The sequence below is a fragment of the Chiloscyllium plagiosum genome, unplaced genomic scaffold (assembly GCF_037043375.1).
Source record: "Chiloscyllium plagiosum isolate Xiang-an unplaced genomic scaffold, Cpla_swu_hap1 HiC_scaffold_45, whole genome shotgun sequence".
Taxonomy (NCBI): domain Eukaryota; kingdom Metazoa; phylum Chordata; class Chondrichthyes; order Orectolobiformes; family Hemiscylliidae; genus Chiloscyllium; species Chiloscyllium plagiosum.
The window spans coordinates 68138578-68151366 of record NW_028270183.1 but is presented as its reverse complement, the minus strand read 5'-3'; positions in this window follow the sequence as shown (position 1 = coordinate 68151366).

The following is a 12789-nucleotide window of genomic DNA, read 5'->3' as shown; positions in this document are numbered from 1 at the left end:
GCATTGGTTTTAAAATTATGACCCCTTGTTCTGGTCACCACACCAGAAAAACCTCACTGCGACTGCTCTCCAAGTAGTGCAGTGATTTTCTTGCCGTCATCTTTTTTTATTTACCCCCATTGTCCTAGTATAACAGTCTCAGAATTGAATTACAATGTGAAAATGTTCACTTGTTGCAAAGCTTGCTTTGCCTTTTAGTGCTGAAAATGTGTTGCTGGAAAAGCGCAGCAGGTCAGGCAGCATGCAAGGAACAGGAGAATCGGGCTTGCCCGAAACGTCGATTCTCCTGTTCCTTGGATGCTGCCTGACCTGCTGCGCTTTTCCAGCAACACATTTTCAGCTCTGATCTCCAGCATCTGCAGACCTCACTTTCTCCTCAAAGATTTTGCCTTTTAGTGATTGTGGTGGGAAACTGGCGGTCCATGCAAATGTTGCAGTATTTGTACTTCCTGGTGGAAGTATCAGCTTTACATCATGGTGCAAGTATTTTTTTAATCCTATGAAGAAGATTGTAAAAAATAATGGAGGATGCAAACAGGCATTATTAATGCGGCACCATGCTTAATGGTCTCAAAGTGCCAAGAACTCGAAACCATGCCTGACAGTGCCAGGAACCCAGGTTCGATTCCACCTTCAGGCGCCTGTCTGTGTGGAGTTTGCACATTATCCTCGCGTTTGCGTAGGGTTCCTGCTTCAGTCCAGAAATGTGGACTGGCCATGCTAAATTGCCCACAGTGCCTAGGAATGTGCAGGCTACGTGAATTAGCCATGGGAATTGCAGGGTTACAGGGAAAGTGGAGGGGAGTGAGTCTAGGTGGACGGTGTTCGAAGGGTCATTGTAGACTCAACGGGCTAAATGGCCTGTTCCAAAACTAGGAATTTTATGACTTGTTCCAATCAGTTCACATCAGTGTTACTGCTCCACTCGAGTCTTCTGTCACCTTTGTTCATCTATTACCCTAACCCTCTATTCTGCTATCCCTCTTATCTTGTCTATCTTCCCCTTAAACCACTCCCTGTGCTTCTTTTTTGGTAATCCAAAGCTTCCATATCTCCCTTTTGGATTTCTTGGTGACGACTTTCTGACCTCAAGGTATGCTCTTCCATTTGAAAAGAAACATTCTGTCTGTATCCAGTCTGTTAAATCCTCTCATCATTTAAAGATCTCTTTTACGTCCTTTTTTGGCCCACGTTCCTTTTTAGCCTCCTTTCAGAGAAGAGAGATGCAGCCTGTCAACCCTTTGATGACATGTAAACCCACACATTTCTGGGATCCACCTTGTCAATCTTTTCTGTGTACCCATTTTTGTTTCTGTTTTTCTATTTATTGTATGGTGAACAGCGTGCACACAGTATCCAAGAGTTGTTTAAGCAAGGTTTGATTCAGGTTTAGCATATTTAATGCATAATTAGATCGGGATGATGTGCTAAACTACTGGTGGGTTTTTTTCTGATCTGATTAATTGAGATAAATGTGAGGTACTGCATTTTGGTAAGGTAGATCAGGCAGGACTCAATGGTAAGGTCCTGGTCAGTGTTGCCGAAGAAAGAGACCTTGGGTTTCAGGTTCGTAGTTCCATCAAAGAGGTGAATGGGTGGTGGTGAGGTTTGGGGAAAGATAGCTGGGAAAGCAATAGATCGATGAAAGTAAAGGGAGAAGGTGATCAGAGTGGGAAGTGAGGGACAGGTCCGGAGGGCGGGGCAGAGTTGCCACGGCAGGAATTGCATAACCTGTACCCACACCACTCCCCTCACCTCCGTCCAAGGCCCCAATGTATCTTTCCACAACCATCAGAAATTTACCTGCACCTCTTTCAATGTCATCTATTGCACCCGGTGTGGTCTCCTCTACATCGGATAAACGGGACACCTTCTTGCGAATCGTTTCAGAGAACATATCTGATACACCTGCACCCAGCAGCCCTACCGCCCCTTGGTTGAACACTTCAACATCCCCAAATAATCCATCAAGGACATGCAGGTCCTGCGCCTCACCCATCTCCAAACCATTGCCAACCGACGCCTGGAGGAGGAACGCTTTATTTTATGCCTTGGGACCCTGCCACCACACGGGATAAATGTGGATTTCAACAGCTTCCTCATTTCCCCTTATCCCTCATTATCCCAGTCCCAAGCCTCCAACTTGACACTGCCTTCCGGACCTGTCCATCACTCCCCCTCTGTCCTATCACCTTCTCCCCAATTTGCATACACCTTTCGCTTTCCCAGCTACCTTACTCAAACCACGCCCTCTCCCATTTATCTCTCATTCCCCAGACCCACAAGCCTCATTCCTAATGAAGGGCTTATGCCCAAAATATCGATTCTCCTGCTCCTCGGATGCTGCCTGACCTACTGTGCTTTTTCAGCATTACACTCTCGAAACTTGCTTCACAACATAATGCTACGAGTTAAATGTCAGTTTCATAGATAATTGTGGAACTGATTATGTTAATTGAGAAATTTGGGCTACTCCACCTTCAATGATAATAGCCCTGAAGGTGAACAGTTCTTACAGTAAGCGTAGCACTTAACAGCCACGATGCTAAATGGGACAAACCTTTGAGCCAATTTAGGAAATTGAGACTGGGCATCCATGAGGCACTGTGGGCCATCATCATCAGCAGAATTGTACTCCTCAATCTGTAGTCTCATGGTTTGGCATATCACACACTCAACCAGGAGTTCAGCCCTGGTTCAATGGAGAGTGCAGGAGGGCATCCCTGAAGCAGCATCAGGCGGACCTAAACGTGAAGTGCCAACCTGGTGAAGCTATCAAACGGGACTACTTGTTCACCAATCAGCAAGTGATAGGCAGACCTAAGCGATGCCACAACCAGTGAATTAGATCAACATTCTGTAGTCCTGTCACATTCAGTCGTGAATGATGGTGGATTTTTTTTTTCTCTGAGAAAAAGCTTGCTGGAGGAGAAGAACGTAGAACATGGAACATAGAACAATACAGCACTGAACAGGCCCTTCGGTCCACGATGTTGTGCCGAACATTTGTCCTAGCTTAAGCACTGATCCATGTACTTATCCAATTGCCACTTAAAGGTCACCAATGATTCTGACTCTGCCACTCCCACAGGCAGCGCATTCCATATCCCCACCACTCTCTGGGTAAAAGACCTACCCCTGACATCCTCCCTTTACCTTCCACCCTTCACATTAAATTTATATCCCCTTGTAACACTCTGTTGTACCCGGGGAAAACGTTTCTGACTGTCTACTCTATCTATTCCTCTGATCATCTTACAAACTCTATCAAGTCACCCCTCTTCCTTCGCCGTTCCAATGAGAAAAGGCTTAGCACTCTCAACCTATCCTCGTACGACCTATTCTCCATTCTAGGCAACATCCTGGTAAATCTTCTCTGCACCCTCTGCAAAGCTTCCACATCTTTCCTAAAGTGAGGCGACCAGAACTGCACACAGTACTCCAAATGTGGCCTAACCAAGGTCCTGTACAGCTGCAACATCACTTCACGACTCTTGAATTCAATCCCTCTGCTAATGAGCGCTAATACACCATAGGCCTTCTTACAAGCTCTATCCACATGAGTAGCAACTTTCAAAGATCTATGAATATAGACCTCAAGATCTCTCTGCTCCTCCACCTTACTAAGAACCCGACCGTTAACCCTGTATTCCGCATTCTTAAGTATCCCTATCGTCAATAATGGAAGAGCCCAACACATTAGTGCACAGGTTCAGGCTTATACATTTTGAGAAATCTTCAGTCAGGCGTAGCTGATCCAACTTGGCATTCTCCAGCGGTCCCAAACATTGTTAATACCAGTCTTTAATGAATTTGATTCATTCCACACGTGACCAAGGAACAGTTAGAAGCACTGGATACTGCAAAGACTATGAGCCTGACAACATTCTGGCATAAACCCGACAAGATAGAAAATTGCCCAGTTATGTGCTGTACACAAGCAGAACAAATCCAACCTGGCCATTTACTGCCCTATTACTGTCGCTCACCAGTAAAGTGATGGAAGGGGTCATCAACAATCCTAACAAGCAGCACCCGCTCAGCACTAACCTGCTCAGCGATGCCGAGTTTAGTGTCTGCCAGGGCCACTCAGCTCTTGACCTCTTTACAAACTTGGTTCAAACATGGACAAAAGAGCTGAATTCCAGAGGGGTGGTGAGGTGACAGGTCTTAACTTCAGAGCCGCAGTTGTGGAATCAAGGAGGCTGAGCAAAATTGGAATCATTAGGTATTGGGGGCGAATTGTCCTCTGGTGTCATACCTGGGAAGTAGGAAGATGGGTGTGGTTGTAGGAGGTTAGTCATTTCAGCTCCAGGACATCTCTGCAGGAGTTCCTCAGGGTACTGTCCTGGTTCCACTCATCTTCAGCCAATTCATCAATGACATTCCCTCCATTACAAGGTCAGAATGTGCACCCATTGCTGAACATTCCCAATGTTCAGCACTATCTGTAACTCTTCAGATACTGAAGCAAACTCTGTTTAAATGCAGCAAGGGCTGATCAATATACAGGCTTGTGGCAAGAAATATTTGTAAAGCCCTAGTTAAAGACCATCTGCAATAAGAGACAATCTAACAACCATCCCTTGACATAAATTTCCATCACTAAATTTCCCCCTATTAAAACCCTGAGGGTTACCATTGACCAGAAACTCAACAGGACATACAAGACAATCACAATGTGGCTACAAGAGCAGGTCAGATGTTAGGAATATTGTGGCGAGCAACTCACCTCCTGACTTCCCAAAGTCTGTTCACCATCTCCAAGACACAAGCCAAAATGGCGATAGTATGCTCCCCACTTGGCTGGAATGGTAGGGTTCCAAGACGCTTGACCCCATCCAGGACATGCGAGCTGTTTGATTGGCACCACATCCACATGCACTCACTCCCGCCTCCGCTATGCTCAGGAACAAAAGTATGTACGAGGTAAAGATGCATTGTAGAGATTCACCAAAGAACCTGAGGCAGCAACTTATCTGCTGACAACCACTTAGATCTCGAAGAAGGCGAACAGCAGATCCATAGCAGTTTTTTTCACATCTGGTAATCCCATAACAGGAATTAGTTGCATTTAAGACAGCATATAATTAACGAATAATTTGCAAAATTCAGTGTAACCACATCAAATAAAGTACGTTCTGATAACGAGTGGGCCATTGTAATATTTCTGCAGTGTTGTGCCCTTGCTAAAATAACATGCATATTACTGGAACCAGCCTTACTTAACCCTAAAACATATGGTTTCATATTTTATCTGGCACAATAAATGTTAACAGATGATTTATGTGCAATGGTACGATACGATCTAGACTAGAAATCCTAAATATCAATCTCCAAACTATTTAGTGATGGTTTTTGAATTGATTATTTCACACCCCACTGAGTAAGAATGCCATGCAGTGTTGAAACCAGATCTATAATTCCTCACCTGATAACTGGTAATTTATGATAGTCAAGTGATATTTGAAGATCTGTACTTCACTTGGAAAGATAAAAGACCAAAGACCTAAATCAGATTGCTTAATTTAAACTGAAAACACACTTGAGGTGAATTGCTGAAAAACTTCCTCTTAAATTTGAGATTAATTTATGACACGAAGGGGCGGGGAAATACATTGCGTCAAGTGGAGCAGAAGGTTTCAGTTATTATTTTCTGCAGGTCTTTACAAAATGCGGGGTAAGGCCCTGTTTGAGCTCACAACCTGAAATTTCGGTGTCATGAGCTCCAAGGTAGCAATGGTCAACCCCTTCCCCACCCAGACACTCTACGTTTTAACAATTTACAAGCCTTAAAATGGCGTCATGGTGGGAACAGATTTGAGAAACTCTGATCTACTGCATCTTTTAAATAATTGACATTGAGTTGTGCTGGGGCTTATATCAAATTCTTCATTGTTTTTAATCCATTTAGACTTGGACGTTTTGTGGTATACTTTAAGTCCATGAATTCCCACTTGATTCAGGCCCTGTTTTAGTTTTGTAAAATGAGAGTCATGTTTCTGCAAACCTTACTATGCGAACTGAATGCCACGTTTCCAACACTGAAAGAGTGGAAAATGGTAATCCACTTGTTGCTCAGTGAACTGCAGTCTTACATCTGCCTTGGCAAGTCTGTGCAGCCAGATCAGCAAAGATCAGAATCCCTGGGGCATTTAAGGAAAGTTAAGGAATCCAGATAAAAGACTAAACTTTTCCCTCTTTGCCAAACATGCTGGTTGATTCGAGATTAAGTACTCTGTCCTTATTCACACGACTGACTAGTGTGTTTTTGAGGTTGGGTGTGAAGTGGAATAGTACATCACAGTGGTGTGAATTTGGAATACTGATTTAATTCACCCTCTTTTATTTCCTTTGCCTCATTCCAAGAAAACGATTTGTCAGCAGAAAAACAGAATCCCATTTTGCTTGTACCATCGAGGAACATTTCTTCATTCTGTATCCCAATGCTGCAGACATTCTCACCCTTTTTCAGAGGGATGTGTAAGCTGTGGTTGGACCTAAGTTGGATCCAAATCAGAAAGAGAAATGGAGCTGGTGTTGGCTTTACTGAGCTCTGTTGCTATTTGAAGTTAACGAACCTTAGCAGAAGGAGTTGTGTTGAGCCAGAAGGTGCAGGGAGATTGAATAGAAATTGTTGTATGGAATACTTGGAATTTTTGTTTAAAATATGAGGTTTTCTTGAGTATCTAAAAGATAAAGCAATTTCAGCTGCTTCTTTTTTTTTCATTTCGCTTTTTTTGTTGTAGTGTATTCTCCTGTCCACTGTTTCTTTTTCTGTCTTTACATCTCATCACTGGGCTTCTGTCAGTGTCTGTTTTCCCAACCAGCGTCCCGAATTCCAGCTGTACATCTGCAACTAGTTTGGCAGTTACTAAGCAAACCTCTGCTTCTCACTGATCGAGCATGCTCTGTTTCATCACATGCATGTGGATGCTGTGGGGGTCGGTGGAGGGTCAAGGGAAAGGAATTGTGTTGAGAAATGTGCATTCCTATGTCTTAGTTGAGGCGTCACGCAGATGCAGCAAGCTGCTGGTTAGCAATATACTGCAGACTTTATAATTAATCTGGAACAAGCTTTAAAAGTGGCATTACTGTAAAGCAAAAGTTGAAGTTACACAAGCAATCTAGAGCTGCACGTGCTAACAGGATACTATTAAAGTTTGACTTGTTTAGCATTGAGTTAGACTTTCGCAAATAGTCTGTCAGAGTTAGCAGCCCACTAATCTTGATAAATGCAGCTTTAAGAAATCTACAATTTGATTTGCAAGCTTGAATTTTCCGATTGCAATGCCCCTTTAAGAGTGCAATGTGTCTTTGGTTAAAATTTGGGGTGTACTGATGAATGTGAAACTTTAATTGGTATGTAACTATTACAGTGGACATGGGGACCTACAACTACATGTAGCTACATTTGTTAAAACCCCTGTCAGTTTAATAGTCCCTTCAGCTATTAGATGTTTGTGTAAAATTGAAAGTACCGATTAAAAATATAATTCAAGGCTCAGTGCTGCATTTAGTGGCATGGCTCCTCCTTGACACTGGATGGCTCCTCCCAGTAACTCAGACTAGCAATTTGAACTTTTTACCACAGTCTCAATTCAATGTCAAGAAGCTCATTTTCTAGCCTGACTTCCCTTTGTGCACGGTTTTGTGAAGTATTGCAGATTGCCACGGGCTGAGAATGGGCATGTGTAAATCAGTTTTTCGTTCGCAGAACAAATTTGGAACAGTGCATTTCCTTTGATTTGTCTTTATAACTCTACTGTGATGTGTCTTCAGTTTGAACTGTACTACTTCCCAGACCAACATTTCTGGGCGAGTGCCTTGCCTCTGGCAGTGTTAGCAGAGAAACCTATCAAAATCTTCCTGTCTGGAGCCATGAGAGACATTCCTGAAATGCTGGGTCCGCTGTATGAATCCACTTCAGCCCCAATATTTATTGTGAAACTTCCCACAGTGCTGATCTTGAATTGTCTGCCTACATACTATTAAAGTCAGAGCATTTTTGGAATTTGACGGAGCAGAAGAATCTTAGCAGATGCTGTTGGCATACTTCAGAAACATGTAATGCAGTGAATCGATAAGTGACTAATTAATCATTTCTCAGCCTTCGTCTTAAGCAAGCTAAAATGTCAAACCTTCTCACAGTTTGGAAGTATTGCATGTTACCTTACTGATGTTATGCACTTCAATTATAATTATTTTTTCATGCATTTCGCAGGTTTTTGTTTAATAGACCATGTTTTGCGGTCCGTCCAACTTTACATCATCCAAAATGGGGGAGGAATCAGAAGGTCCAAGCATCAACGTCTTCATTGGGCAGTTTTAGGAATGGATAATGGATTTGGAGTCGTTTTGTCTGTGTATTTAGGGTCTGTGCAACAGCTGTCATTTCTCCTGCGCTTCTACTCGCAGATCCTGATTTCAAATGAGGTTATAAATTTGTCTGGATTCAACCAAGAGCAAAATCAGAAGACAGACTGGCAGAAGTTGAAGATATTCGGCAGGTGAAAACGTGATAAGATGGATCATGTTCTGGTAAGTGCTTCAGTTTAGGAACTGTTCAATTTTGTATTGCACCATTGCATCCCAGCCGACAGAAAGATTAGGATTTCACTCACACTCAGTGAATGGGGTAAGACAAACTTTAAGAATGCTTATTATTGTTGGCATTTTGTGGAGAATTATGCAGAATTGGCAGAACCTGTTCAGAGGTAGATACAGTCTAGTGAAAGAATAGAGTGCACCCCTCATTCAGAGGAAGCCTTTATCAGTTAAAGCAAGCCTTACCATTCGCCCCAGGATTAGGACTGCCAGACGGGTCAAAGCATTTTCATAATTTCTGTGATAATGTGAATGGACATTATATAACAGCCACGTGTCAAAGACCCGGTGATAGGCAGGTCCATTACGCTGAACTGTGTGACTGATCACCCATTACCCTGATGGGACATGGTGGCATACACACAGCCCACAGTTTAGTGACTCTGTCAGGGACAGAACAATTAAGGGCAGGATCAGATAGTCATTCGGTAACTGGGAATCCATGTTACTCCCTGCAGATAAACATGTACAAGCAGTCAGAGATGGTTTAGTCAACCCAGCAGGACTGATGGTGAAGGAAGGAGATTAACAGGAGGGTGAGAGAGAGGTTGATGATGGAGTGTGTGGTGGGATTGCTGAGGCTCCATTAGAAGGAGATTGAGTGTTGGAGTTATTTGTAGATGGATCGAGGAAATGCAACGAGGGAACACTGCACACTACTTCGGTAGTGGTAGATGGAGAGGGAAAATTGATAGCAGGAGAGCAGGTATCTGGGAAGGATTCAGCCCAAGCAGCAGATTAAACCCCTGACAGAAGCACCGATATAAGCCAGGGGCCAGGGAATCAACATCGATACAGACAGTTGGTATGCCTTTAATACAGTTCAAGACCATATATTGGCCTGGGCTTGGTGAGGGTATGTCACTGTATCTGCGGGCCACAGACAGCACAAAGAATAGAGTAAAGTATTTGTGGAAACAGCTAACTCTCCTCCTGACGCAGATCAAATTAAGATTAATGGTCACAGCAAGGAATAAATTCTGCAACAACAGGGCAGAGTGTTTGTGGGTAAAGCAGCAAAAACACTTACTGAAACAGTGCAGATATGCCACAACTCTCTCGCCAACCCCTCACTACCTCTCTCTCTCCAAACCTCTCTCATCCTCTCTCTCGCCCCCTTTCTTGCTCCCCTCTCTTGCCCCCCAACACCCCGCACCCCACCACTCACAACCCGCATTCACGCCGCCCGCTCACGCCCCCTCTCTCGTCTCCCTCACTTGCTCCCTCTCTCTCTTCCCTTCTCTCTCCCTCTCTCTCGCCCGCACTCTCGCCCTCTTTCTCGCCCCCTCCCCCGCCCCCTCTCATACCTTCTCTCTCTCGCCCCTCACTCTCACCCCTCTCTCTCTCACGCCCCCTCTCTCACACCCCCTCTCTCATGGCCCTCTCTCACACCCCCTCTCACGCCCCCACTCTCACGACCCCCTTACGCCCCCCTCTCTCTCGCTCCCTCTCTCATGCCCCACTCTCTTGGCCCCTCGCTTGCTCCCTGTCTCATCCCCCCTCTTGCGCCTCTCTCTCGACCCCCTCTCTCGCCCCTCTCTCGCCCCCTCTCTCGCCCCAATCTCTCGCCCACTCTCTCGACCCCTGTTGCCCCTCTCTCTCTGCATCACTCACACCCCATTTCTCTCACCACCTCTCTCACACCTCCCTGTCTCGCCACCTCTCTCGAACTCCCTCTCTCGACCTCCCTCTCTCGATCTCCCTCTCTCGATCTCCCACTCTCTTCGCTTGTTCGCCCCCTCGCTCACCCCCTCTCTTGACCCATCTCTCTTTCTCTCTCTCTCGCTCCCTTCCTCTGTCTCTCGCTCCCTGTGTCTCCCACCCCTTCTATCCCCGCTCTCTGTCGCCCCCTCACACTCGCTCGCCTCCCCTCTCTCTCTTACTCTTGCCCACTCTCTCGCCCAATCTCGTGGCCCCTCACTCTCTCTCGCCCCCTCTCTCGCCCCAATCTCTCGCCCACTCTCTCGACCCCTGTCGCCCCTCTCTCTCTGCATCACTCACACCCCATTTCTCTCACCACCTCTCTCACACCTCCCTGTCTCGCCACCTCTCTCGACCTCCCTCTCTCGACCTCCCTCTCTCGATCTCCCTCTCTCGATCTCCCACTCTCTTCGCTTGTTCGCCCCCTCGCTCACCCCCTCTCTTGACCCATCTCTCTTTCTCTCTCTCTCGCTCCCTTCCTCTGTCTCTCGCTCCCTGTGTCTCCCACCCCTTCTATCCCCGCTCTCTGTCGCCCCCTCACACTCGCTCGCCTCCCCTCTCTCTCTTACTCTTGCCCACTCTCTCGCCCAATCTCTTGGCCCCTCACTCTCTCTCGCCTCCCCTCTCTTTCACTCTCGCCCCCTCTGTCACACCCTCTATCTCCCACTCTCTCTCCCCATCTCTTTCCCCCTCTCTCACACCATCTTCGGTCCTTGTCTCGCCTCCTCTCCCGCCCCATCTCTTGTCCCATCTCTCTCTAGCCCTCTCTCATCCCCTCTCTCATCCCCTCTCTCGCCCCCTCTCTCGCCCCCTCTCTGGCCGGTTCTCTCGCCCCGTCTCTCACCCGCTCTCTCGCCCCATCTCTCGCTCCCTTTCTGGCCCCTTATCTCACCGCCCTCTCCTGCCCCCTCTCTTGTCCCGTCTCCCTCTACCACTCTCTCACCCACTCTCTCCTCCCCCTCTCGGCCCCTCACTCTCGCACCCTCTCTCGCTCACCTCTCTCTCTCCCCCTCTCTTGGCCCTCTGTTGTCCCCTCTCTCGCCCCCTCTCTCGCCTCCTCTCTTGTCCCCTCTCTCGCCCCCTCTCCCGACCACTCTCTCGTTCCCTCTCTCATCCCCTCACTGTCGCCCCCTCTCTCGTCCCCTCTCTCACCCCCTCACTGTCCCCCCCTCTCTTGAACCACTCTCTCTCCCCCTCTCTTGATCCTCTATCATCCCCTCTCTTGCCCCACTCTCGCGGCCTCTCTCATCATCTCTCTCGCCCCCTCTCTCACCACATCTCTCTTGTGTCCTCACTCACCCTCTCTGTCACCCCTTGTCTAGCCCCCTCTCTCGCCCCTCTCCCGGCTCTTCTCTCTCTCTCTCACCCGCTTTCTCATCCTCTCTGTCGCACGTTGTGTAGTCCCCTCTCTCGCCCTCTCTCTCTGCCCCTCTGTCTCTCACTCTTGCCCCCTCTCTCTCTCCCCCTCTCTCACCCACTCTCCCGCCCCTTCACTCGCCCACTCCCTCACCCTCCTATTGACCTCCCTCTCTCTCGCCCCCTCATTCGCCCCCTCACGGATCCCCTCTCTCACATCATCTGTCTCGCGCTCTCCCCCCTCTCTCGCCACCTCTCCCTCTGTGCCCTCTCTTGCTCCATCTGGCCGCCTCTCTCTCTCTCTCTCTCTCTCTAGCCCCTCTCTCGCCCCCTCTCCCTCGCCCCCTCTCTCACTCTCTCTCTCACCCCCTTTCACTCTCGCCCCCTTTCAATCTCTCTCTCACACGCCCTGTCTAGACCCCCTCACGTCCCCTCTCTCATCAAACTCTCTCCCTCACTCTCGCCCCCCTCTCTTGCACCCCTCTCTCGCGCCCTCAGTCTATCGCACCCCCTCTCTCGCCCCCTCACTCTCTCTTATCCCTCTCTCTTACTCACACCCACTCTCTCGACCACTTTCTTGCCCCTTCTCTCTCAGCCCCCTTCTCACGCCCCTGCTCGAAAACCCCACTCTCGCGCCCCTCTCTCACCCCTTCTCCCACTGTGGTCTCTTGTACCCTCTCTCTCGCCCCACTCTCGCCCCCTCTGTTGCAGCCCTCTCTCGCTCCCTCTCCCTCGCCCCCTCTCTCACTCTCTCTCTCACCCCCTTTCACTCTCGCCCCCTTTCAATCTCTCTCTCACACGCCCTGTCTAGACCCCCTCACGTCCCCTCTCTCATCAAACTCTCTCCGTCACTCTCACCCCCCTCTCTTGCACCCCTCTCTCGCGCCCTCAGTCTATCGCACCCCCTCTCTCGCCCCCTCACTCTCTCTTATCCCTCTCTCTTACTCACACCCACTCTCTCGACCACTTTCTTGCCCCTTCTCTCTCAGCCCCCTTCTCACGCCCCTGCTCGAAAAACCCACTCTCGCGCCCCTCTCTCACCCCTTCTCCCACTGTGGTCTCTTGTACCCTCTCTCTCGCCCCACTCTCGCCCCCTCTGTTGCAGCCCTCTCTCGCCCCTCCCCC